The 12,017-nt window shown below is 40.1% G+C and overlaps 1 pseudogene; it reads left to right on the top strand.

Annotated features, from left to right (window-relative positions):
- The first annotated feature begins 9,466 nt into the window (after positions 1 to 9,466).
- LOC140634570 (U4 spliceosomal RNA) lies at positions 9,467 to 9,538 on the top strand (annotated as a pseudogene).
- The last annotated feature ends 2,479 nt before the right edge of the window (positions 9,539 to 12,017 follow it).

Below are 12,017 nucleotides of genomic sequence, written 5' to 3'. Positions count from 1 at the left end.
GCGGTCAAGTTGTACCAGCACAGAGAAAGGAGGAGGAATCTCTGGTCGGCCCTTGAGAACATTTTAGCTGGGGTTCTGGAATGGAATGTGGCACAGAAAGGCCAAACCAGACCAGTACATTCTTTGAAAGGGTGAAAAGCAAGGGTTGTTAATTTCTGTGAGATGGATGCTGTTGACTTTCGATCCTTTGTCACTCAGGATTATGTTAAGTGTCCTCTGACCAAAGATAAGGGGGCTGCCTTCTTTCCCATGGATTGCTGTAAGTAAATGAGCCTTCTGGCCTCATGGGAAGTGATCCTAGGAGTGTCCTCAGCTTGGAAACCTCTCAAGGGCAGACTTTCCGTGCATTCTTTTCCAGGGAGTCCTGGTTCTACTCAGTTCTAAATAGTGACAAGAACAGCTTCTGGTCTTAAGAAAGCCAGAAGCCTGAGCGAGTTAGTCAAAATTTCAGAAATTCAGTAGTGTGAAAGCTCTCTGAGAGCAGGGATTATGTCTATTTATTCTCCATTGTATCCTTATGCCATGAAAATTGTCTGGCACAGAGTAGGTGCCGAGAAAATGTTTGCTTTGTGATGCATAACATGACGTATGATATGATTTATGGATAGTGACAACTGATCTTATTCTAGTTAATCTGCCCGAGGCTCTCATACCAGAAGTTTTCAGAACTCCATGTTACATATTTATTCACATACATGTCTGTGTGAATGTAATGTTAGATAAATGTCCTACAAAGGCATACACATGCTGCAACTCTATGTCAGGATTCATGAGCATTCGCTGGTTGCTCATCCATGATCAGTATATTGGCTAGACAGGAAAGTTTTGCCCTAAACAGAGTCCATCCACACCAATCTGACTGTCTGTGCTGGCAGGTCTGGCTTCATCTGTGTGCGATTCGTGCAGACACACAGAGCCCCTTCCTGAGAATGCCTCAGGCTTAGTTCAGTGCTCTGCTGTCACTATCCCGGAATTCTTAATGATAAATTTGAACGGGGAAGGCCCCCCTTCACTTTGCACTGGACCCCACAAGTTATATAGCTGATCCTGTCAAGAGTTTGCAGAGAGGGATCCCTGGGTGGCGCAGCGGTTTGGCGCCTGCCTTTGGCCCAGGGCGTGATCCTGGAGACCCGGGATCGAATCCCACATCAGGCTCCCGGTGCATGGAGCCTGCTTCTCCCTCTGCCTATGTCTCTGCCTCTCTCTCTCTCTCTCTGTGACTATCATAAATAAATTTAAAAAAATTAAAAAAAAAAAAAAAAGAGTTTGCAGAGAGCCAGCGCTGTGACACAGCATGTAATGTCACCTATGTGTGTCAACAGCCCTTGGGGAGAAAAATGGCTCCTCAATGAATGAGCCAACCACGAGGATAATATACATATCAAGAAAGGAAAAATCTACTATTTATGGAATGAGAGATACTAACTGATTAACCTCACTGATAACACACGCATGATCCATACATGCTTTGCAAAAGGTAATCAGGGATATAACCAATAAATTCACTGGTGGTTCTTCTCTGCTATGTATGAACCATGTATTTCTACTCCAGCTATCTACAGCTACCAAAGTTCCACCAGTTTTTCTGGGCCTTATAAATATTCTTAAATCCTCTATACTGCCTATCTAAATATTTTCTTGTAACATAAACCTCTCCACTGCTATCTCTATGGCTTTGTATCACATTTTAGAAATTGATCAAAATCAATTTGGGACTTTAATATATGCTATCTAGTGCTTAAAAAAAAAAAAAAAGAAAGAAGTGTTTTCATATCAGACTATGTCCATAATCTGGCTTCCCAGGAAGCACAGATAGGGCAACATATGTAATGCTAATTTTTCTAAAAACACATAGCCTGGGACTATGCTCATAGAGCTAGTAAGTAAATATCTAATGAATTAAAATAAACTATGTAGCAATTAGGAAATTTCCTGGGTACTGCACATTTACATAGGCATTAATAACTTTTACATATCTTTTTAAAGTAGAAGTTAAACTTTCTATTGAGTTGTTTTGGCTCAAAAAAATTGTTTAAGTTGCCATGATATTAGACAGTAGCCTCCACATGCTGCTTGCATAAAATGAATTCAAGGCTCTCTGTATTTCCAAACTAGAGAGCTGAAAAAATTTTAAGAAACATCAAGCCTTTGAAACAAATGGTGATGGTCTTTGGGTAGATTTAATTTTCCTGAGGTCTCAATTTGAAAGCACACCAACTGCTCAGACCTTGTGTTGCTGAGCCACTTAACATCCACTTGCATCTCATAAAGTTTCCTGTGTTTATAATTACAAAGGATATTTCACGACGGCTTGAATATTTACTTATTAAAATGTCAAGTCACTCAGCACATTGGCTGATCAGAGCAGGCTGATTCTCACGCACATCTTGATGCAAAGCAATGAAACTGTTGCTTTAAGTTGAGCTGGGGCTAGATCCTCACAGCCAGAGAGTTCTTAATTGCTTTATTCTCTAGATAGGGATTTTTCGGAAGTATATTTATTTTGCAGTAGAGAAAAAAGTTTTAAAACTTTGCTTTCACTTCACCCTGAGAATAAGAAATAAGCAGATGGAAAATAACGAGTTTCTTCAATGCTGTCTTGGCGGGAGAAATATTTTTTTTAGACTCCACATTTTTCTACATATTCCAGCAACACCAAAATCCTGCTTTTCATTAGTTTGACTCTCGTTAACTACACTTAAATCCTCACTGGGTAGAGGGGATCACAGATGGGGTGCTATCCTATCATGGTGCCCAGATAGCGAAAACGTTCTCAAACTTTGACATTGATAGAGAAGCTAATGTTTAAATTCGCAACACCACATACTTCTCAATGAAAGGAGTCTTCACATACCCTCCTCTTTTCTAAAGAGGCTCAAATCTTTTGTGTCTTCATTAAAAAACAATAACAAACTCCCCAAACACTAAAAGAATGCAATGAAATAATGACTTACCACATATAAATGGGCTAAGTTAGAATAAACAATCTTTGAAGGGAATCAACCAAAAGGGTTTAAATAGCTATTAATTTACTCATGAAAATAACATAAGCCACATATCCAGGCCGAACAAATTGGGAGGATCACGCTGGCATGAAGTTGGGAGATGGCTAAAAAATACCTACATCTCCAGTCATTCTCTAAAAGGTCTGCTTTTCATATAAATCATTGCTTTGGGGGAGATTCAATCTATCTTTTGCCACAGGCAGATGACTCTCTTAGTTTCAAACTTTCCAAATTCAGTTAACACGAGTGTCTTCTCTCCTGTCGTCCAGCTTTGCCCGATTTTAAAAACACAGCTTCTCCATAAACGTTCATCTACATTCAAAACACACTTTCAAGACATCTACATTCCCACAATAATGAATTATTACAGTCGACTCTTGAACAACACAGGTTTGAGCTGTGCCGGTCCATTTATATGTGGATTTTTTTTTTTTTTATCAATTTGCTGTGGTTCTGAAACTATATTTCCTCTCCCTTATTATTCTCTTAATAACGTTTGCTTTTCTCTACCTTACTTCATCGTAAGAATACAACATGGAATACATATATAAAATATGTGTTAATTGACTGTAGGTGTTATTGAAAATGCTTCTGAAGGTCAACAGTAGGCTATGAGTAGTTAAGTTTTGGGGGGAGTTAAAAGTTTTGGTTGAATAGTGGGTGGGAGTTCATGCCCCTAATCGCCACATCGTGAAAGAGTCAACTATACTTGATTAGGCACTCATTCTAAGAAGGAAGGGGAAAAAACACATGAGGAGCTTGAAGGCATTGGTTAATGCAGGTGATCCACTAGGATGCTAGGATTAAGTGATTCTCAGACCTAAAACCTTGAATGTATCCTTCCTTTCAAGGAAGTTAGAAAGGCTGAAGGGAGTTAGCTAGGAGGGTGTCATGGAGAAGTAGCAGACAGACTCCACAGAGTGCGTAGTGGTACAAATCCAGTATGCAACCCTGACTTCCTGCTAAGCAAGTGTTTCTAACCAACTGTGGAAAGGGCTGCTAACTTATCCTGTGAACTAGTATACATTTTCAGACACTGGTGCCATCATAGATAAATACAAATTGATGCTAACATTCCAAGATTTGGGGACATTAAATTGATTCTTAAAAGACCTTAAGTGAGAGTTCATGAAATTCTCAGGACACAATTTTAATTCATTTTAATTAGAAGGTTCTATCACCTGTTGTGTGGGGTGAAGTGGAGAAGTCAAGACAGTATCAAAAAGCCAAACTTGGGACGCCTGGATGGCTCAGCAGTTGAGTGTCTGCCTTCAGCTCAGGGCGTGATCCCGGACTCCCAGGATTGAGTCCTACATCGGGCTCCCTGCATGGAGCCTGCTTCTCCTTCTGCCTGTATCTCTGCTTATCTCTCTTTCTCTCTCTGTCTCTCATGAATAAATAAATAAAATATTAAAAAAAAAGAAAAGTCAAACTAAAGTAAGTTGAGTTATGACATTAAATAGAATGTAAACTACTTGCCAAGTATTCACTATTTCCAAAACCTTCATCTCTGACTATAATTGTAATGGACTCCCTGGCCCTATGGAGGCTTGGGCAGTCACTTTCGGTCCAACCTGGCCTGAGTCCCAAGAGAGCCCAGGCAACCTAGGGTTTGTTCAAAAATGAAAACCGAGGGGATCCCTGGGTGGCGCAGCGGTTTGGTGCCTGCCTTTGGCCCAGGGCGCGATCCTGGAGGCCTGGGATCGAGTCCCACGTCGGGCTCCCAGCATGGAGCCTGCTTCTCCCTCTGCCTGTGTCTCTGCCTCTTTCTCTCTCTCTCTCTCTCTGTGACTATCATAAATAAATAAAAATTTAAAAAAAAAGAAAACCAGAGTTAGATTTGTGTTGTCATTGAGATTATTTATAGATCTAAGTGAATACCTACTTATATTCCTATCATACATGCATCATTATAAAAAGAATGAACTCAAGAACAGCCAGATGGAAGAAATGCAGGAGGCAAAGTATGTGGAAAGGGTTGCAGAGCTTCCATGCCATTCTGGGTGTGCCACTCTCCCAGCAACCCACGAGCTCTCCTAACCCCAACCTTCTGGGTTTTTATGAAAGCTTCATTACATAGGCCTGGATGGTTACATTTCTGGCCATTATTTGATTGATTCAACCTTCAACCTTCCTCCTGTCCCCAGAGGTTGAGGGGCAGGCTTTAAAGCTCCAACTTTCTCACCATGGTTAGTTCCCCTATCCATCAGCCCCATCCTTGGGGGCTTCCCAAGTCACCTCTTCAACACAAACTCAAATGTGGTAGAGGGGCTTGTTATGAATAGTAAGACATTCCTTTCACCTTTATCTCCTGCAGCTATTTCAGGAACCAAGAGACCAAATATTATAAACAAAAGATGCTCCCATTGCTCTTCTTAAAAATTTCCTTCCAGTTTTATTGAGATATCATTGACATATAACATTGTACTAATTTAAGGTGTATGACATAATGATTCAAACTATATATATAGTTTATATATGAGTGTGTGTGTGTGTATACATACATGGTGTAGTGAAGTGATTACTACAATAAATTTCGTTAACACCGATCACGTCATATAGTTACAAACTTTTTCTCTTGTGATGAGAACTTTTAAGATCTACTCTCTTGCCAACTTTCAAAGACACAATAGTGTATTGTTACTAGTTAGGCAAGCCCAAGGGTTTTAGGAGCTTGTACCAGAAATGGGATGAAGACCAAATATACAGTTCTTATTATAAATTATAATACCACAATATTATATTATTATATTATCATGTTATATATTTAATCCTATTTTAGAGAAAAGGCTAGATTTGTTATTCATGCTAAAGAAAATCTCTAAAGACAAACTGATAAAAAGCACAAATGTGTGGGAATAGTTTATAATACTTGTAGAAATATTCGTGCAACTGAATTGGACTGGTAAGTAGAAAGCATCCCAGGGATAATGGTAGAGAGGATGTATAACACCTCTGGGGAAGGGTGGGGAATGGTTATGGCATATGCAGTGTCTAATGAGCTCTGCCTGACTTGGGCAGGGAACTTCTTTCTACTGAGCAAGTGACAAGCCAGGTTACAGAAGGGAGGAGGAGAGGAGGTGTGTTTCACATGATAGTTTCTGAAGGTCAGAATGAAGAGACCACCCCTCTATAATGTTGAGACAATCCTTCCTTCTGCAAGATATTCTTCACATCTTGGCATTATTTCACAAGTTAATTTTAAAATTCTTTCCTGTTGAGATCTATGTTGGCAAGTACTGGCATATCCTGAATGACATCACTTTTAAGGAAAATGAAATTCTTTACAGAGCTCTTACGGGTATTTTCACCCCTAGAATAAGAAAATTGTGATTTATGGTAGAAAAAAAAAAAGGAAGGGCTGGGGGGAAAGGACATCTGTGACCTGTATCTCACACCAAGGCAAATCATTTAACTTATGTTTTTAAAAGAAAGAAGGGGATCCCTGGGTGGCTCAGCAGTTTCGCGCCTGCCTTTGGCCCAGGGCACGATCCTGGAGTCCCGGGATCGAGTCCCGCGTTGGGCTCCTGGCATGGAGCCTGCTTCTCCCTCTGCCTGTGTCTCTGCCTCTCTTTCTCTCTCTCTCTCTCTCTCTCTCATAAATAAATAAATAAACCTTTAAAAAAATAAAAGAAAGAAAAAGAGCTTGGAAGGAATTCTTTAAGATTAGTAAAGCTATTTACAAAGAAAACCAAATAATAAAATTTGATGAAATTACATGTAGTAACTCTGTGCTTAGTAACCAGTTAATCATGGCATCGAAGAAGGTTTATCTGGCACCTGTTTTTTTGAGGTCTAAATAACAGACAAATAGAATATTGGAGAAAAGAGGGCTTGTGAAGGTTTTTTTTCTTTTTTATAACAAAAGCAGTGATGCACTCAAGGAGATCTTAATTGAATTCATAAAGCCAGGCAATATATTTAAGTGTTTGTTACTGTAAAGCTATGTTAAGTATCAGATCAGCTTTTTTTGAAGCAAAGGTATTAGTATTTAAATAAAAAACAATTTAAAGAGGATCATGGTCCTGCAGTGGAAACCAGGGCTTTTCCTTAATCCAGCTATTTAGTAGATTATAAACCTAATAACCTACTCTGAGAGTAGGTTATGACAATCACCAGACTCACAGGCGCTGCTGAATTTTTACTAGATGTCAATGGCATGTCACAAAGGTGCTATTGGTGGATTGTGGGTAAAATGAATGAACCTGCAAAGATACACATTGTGATACTTAAATCTTCTGAGTCAATTTGCAAAAGCCACCCTCCCGTGCGTGGGAATCTTTAAAAAATGTTTCCTCCTCCTCACACTATCCGACCTCCATTATAAATTTTCTTGAACCGAACTGTCAACTAAAATGTAGACAGTGAAATACCACATCTGGGCTTGAGAGCCCAGCAAACCTAACCTCGAATCTAGACTTTGCCACTTAACAGGCCTCTTTCCTTCCTCTGCAAGAGGCCATGAGGATGCCTCCGGGCAGGGCAGTATTGTCCTTAGAATGAAACATGACAGCAAATTCAACATGACAGCCCTTTGCTTGGAACAGATTAATCTTCACAAATGAGATTTGTCTTCCCTTTCACTTTCCACTCTCCCAACTGATGCCCTTTTGAAAGATTCCAGGGGAACCTTCCTTTCCACTGCCCCTGCTACTGACAGCCACCTGAGCTGCCCTCGGTGCCTCTGCTGCTTCTTTGATTTCTAGGTGGAGAGGGCAGGAGTGAGAGAGCAGAACAGGAGAAATGAGGACTAATCCTGTAGCCTACAGAAGTGGACAGAATGGGGCCTACGCTGATGGAGATGGGTGGGGTCCACCGCTCCCCCTGCACCTCACTTGCTGGTGGGAGGGGCTACTGGCTTAACAGGCAGTAAATAGGCTACACCCGTGTCTTCACTGCCTGCCTCATGGAAGAGGTTATGAGAAGCCATGGACATTCTTCTCTTCTCAGCCATCATGTACATCATATACCTGGACTGAGGTCCAAGGCCTATCTTCCAGAGGCCCCTCTGGTGTGGCCAGGGAGGGTAGACGTGTCCCTTAGTCATGCACGGAGGGCACAGTGCCTAGGGCTGAAAATGCTTTTAGGGGCTATGGAAATGTTTTAATTGCTTTTGAAATGAGAAGGAAAAAAAATGACCTCTGAGGTCAAAAATAATGTGTTAATAGGTACTATTAATATACCAATGCCAACACAGTTATGAAATAGAATTTTTGATTTTTGCCTTTGTTTTGAAAGAAGGGGCCTACAAAGACCAAAGTACCCAAGAGCCCATGAAAGTTACAACGTGGCCTAGCAGTCAAATTTCATTACTCTTTTTCCTGTTGCTGTCCTGGTGGAACCAAGTCTGCAATCCCCATCCTGACAGTCTGCTCAGTAGCACCAACCTCTCCCGTGTGGGAAGGCAGATTAAGAGATAGCACCTTGATTTTAACCTAAGAAATAGTTTCCACTGGATTCTTCCTACATGTCCCTGGTGGCCACAGAGTGTTTGCCCATCATAACAAAGCTGTTTGGCTTTTCTGTTTTAGTTTTTTTTTTTTTTAATTTCACCTATCAATTTATTGTTCACTGTTATCAATTTAAAGCTGGTAGACAGTAGAGATGTCTTAGGTCTCCATAATCTCCAAAAGATTTCTCCAGCTGGTCATGATCTACTTCATTCCATTTTTTTTTTCTTAGATTTGCCTTCGAAATTACTTGGTCCTACTTTATTTCCATTAGAAAATGAAGATTCGTTTGGAATCTGAAACCTTTCTGATCAACCACGAGTTGTACAAATAAAAGGCGTTGGCTTTAAAAAGGAAATTCAGTTGTAGCAATACTTCTCCTAGTACTTTCTGGCTCTAGGTCACAGGGATCTGTTGAGGGGCTCTTGTACCACAATTCTAAGGCATTCAACTATAATTTATTGAATGTTTACACAGTTTAAGTTGCTGTGCTTGAGCTCAGAGGTCATAAGACACAGACCCAATCCTTCAGAATGGTGCAGCACAGTATTTGATGACTGTTATGGGTTGAATTCTGTCTCCCCAAAATTCTTATGTTGCGATCCCATCCCCCAGGATTGAATGTGACCTTATTTGGAGGTAGGATTCACTGCAGATGTCATTAGTTAAGATGAAGTCATAAGGGTGGGCCCTAATATGACTATGTCTTTATTATAGGTCCAGTTTGAACAAAGAGACAAGCACACAGGGAAATGCCATGTGAAAATGAAGGCAGAGATTAGGGTGACACATCTGTAATCCAAGCAATGCCCAAGATTGGCAGCAAACCACCAGAAGCTGGGCAAGAGCATGAAATAAATTTTCTCTCACGGTTCTCAGAAGGAACTAACCCTGCAATATACCTTGATATTGGACTTCTAGCCTCCAGAACTATGAGACAACAAATTTTTGTTGCTTCAGCCACTCACTGTAGGGCATATTGTTAGGGCAGCTATAGGAAACCAATTGAGTAGCTTTGCACAGTGGCAGTATCATAGCCAATGAGGTTTGTCCAAGGCAGGATTATTGCTAATTGGAAATCAGCTGATTAACTACAATAGAAACAAGTAATCATTCTCAAGCAAACATAAGCTTATAAAAAGACATTTCTTGTACAGAAAGAAATATGTAAAAAGACATCAAAGTGTAAAAGCCTAGTAAGTATTTCCATTCTGAAATGGGAATTGTCTTTTAAAACTTACCAGGGAAAGCTCCATTTTGGTTTTGCTCATCGTTACTGGAAGTAAAGAAAGTCAGATTTTTCTATTAACACTTCACACTGCCTTGCTCTCCAGCCTGGGTGGTGACCATGCGGCTGTCAGCCCTCTTCACACCACTCAGCTGTGGTCAGGGTTGGCCTATGATGCTGGGTTTGGTGTGTGCCTTTCAACAGACTCATTTATTGGCAGATATCCTTCTACCACAGAGAATTCTTGACCAGGTTGTGCCAATTTGCAATAAAAGGATAAACATAAAGGGAACTCTCTGTACTGTTTCATTGTAGAAATAGTCAATATTTGGTACCTAAATGATACATTGTACTCTCCTCTGAATTGCTCTGTGGGAAGCTATTTTAAAATATGATATCTAGGTCCCCAAATAGAACATAATGGCTTCTGATCAACTCTGAAGCTTAAAGGGACTTTGTAGAGCCTTATATAACATCAGAAGTAGACTGGTACATTCCCCACCCCAATACATCAATGATTACAGAATTTAGGGAGTTTATCTTGAGAAGTTTCTGAGAAATAACTTTCTCCTATCTTAAAAAAGGATTTTCAAACATTCTATGGGGATGTCCATCCTATATAGTAATCTACTATCATGTAGGCAGAAAAGAGTAGAGCAGTTAAATAAAAGGGAGGGTCTGAAAATGGGTGAACTATATAGAAACCCAGACCTAGAACCAGTAGCCGAAAAAGCTATTTGTGGCAAAGAGCCAATCTTAGATGAGCCAAAAGACAGTGTTAGAGAACTTATGTTATAAGAGCCAACCAAGGGATAGGTATCAGGATTCATTTATTTACTTACTTATTCATTCATTCATTCATTCATTCATCTGCATGTTTGCTTACTCATTCAACACCACCAAATACATATAAATGTGGTGAACAAATGCACTTGGGCCTTGTCCTATATTGTCCTCACAGGATACGGGAGGAGAGGTAACACAATTAATCCAATATAGTGCAATATGAGAGAGTAGAGGAACTCATATTATCTTAGTTATGGAAATGCCCCCAGATTTGCCCTAGACCTTTAGGAACCAACTCTCTGCCTTCACCAGTTCCACTTCTACCACTTTGGAGTCCATGGGATATAAGTTATACAGAATAGAAATTTTCCAGATACCTGAGACATGATAAAGTGCTTTCTAAACTGCAACATACTCAACTAATAGAATCTTTTCTTTGTGATTCAGAAAGCTAAGACTAGGAAAATAGTGCTTAACAGTGGGTTCAATCCATTTGCTACTGAGTTCTCAATGGGACTTGGTGAGGAAGTGGAAAAAGAAAATAACATTCTTTCATTTAAAATGCTTAGGAAAACTTAGAGTTTAATGTGCATTTTCTCCTAATTTTTTTTCATTCATGACTCATCCCCCTCAGCTAATCTATCAGCAGGTCTTAAAGATTCTCTCATATGAAGCACATTCCAGATTCTAAATATTTCTCCACCTACAGTGCATCCACTCTACCCTAAGATGCCATCATTTTGCATCAAGATTACTGTGGTAGCTGCCTTCACTATTACCATCCCCTTAGTAATGCACCACAGAGTGAACTTTTAAAAACATGCATCATACCGTATCGGCCCCCCAGTTATAATCTTCACATGGCTTCTCATCAAGTTAGAATATTATTACTGGGGCATGCAAAGCTGTACGTGATCTAATCCCAACCTGCCTTTCCAACCTCCTGTTACAAAAGCTTCTCCCCTACTGCACTGTCATTCTGTTTCTCTAATATATACACTATTACCTTAGGGCTTTTCTGTTAGCTGGTCTCTCTTCCCCTCGCTGTCAAATGAACTGCTCTTGTCATTTGGGTCTCAGCTTAGGGGTAACTTCTTCAAGGAGATTTATCTGATCTCTCGATTCCAAAAACATTCACTAGGTTACTGTCCCATCACCACCTTCTACTTCTTTGCATAGCACTTACCACTCGGCTACATTTTTTTACTCATTTTTTTACTGCCTTTCCCATAAAAGCCTAATTTCCATGATAGCGGATACCTTTGTCCTGTCTTGATCACTGGATCCCCAGCACCTTGTACATCCCAGGCCTACAGCTGCCATTTGTTAAATGACTAAACAAACATGTTCCTGTTTTACTATTTGCTAAGAGTATTGTGTCAGTTCTTTTCAGGCTGCAAGTAGCATAAGTTATGTTTAAGTTACTTTATTTACTGAGTACATTAAAGGACAATAGGAAAAAACCTTGAGCTGCCCAGCTGGGCCAACAGGGACTAAAGAGTTATTCAGATGTCAGAGCCCCAGTGACCCTATGACTAGCTTCCATCA

This window comes from Canis lupus, chromosome 5 (assembly GCF_048164855.1).
Source record: "Canis lupus baileyi chromosome 5, mCanLup2.hap1, whole genome shotgun sequence".
Lineage (NCBI taxonomy): Eukaryota > Metazoa > Chordata > Mammalia > Carnivora > Canidae > Canis > Canis lupus.
This window is presented reverse-complemented; position numbering and strand designations above follow the sequence as displayed.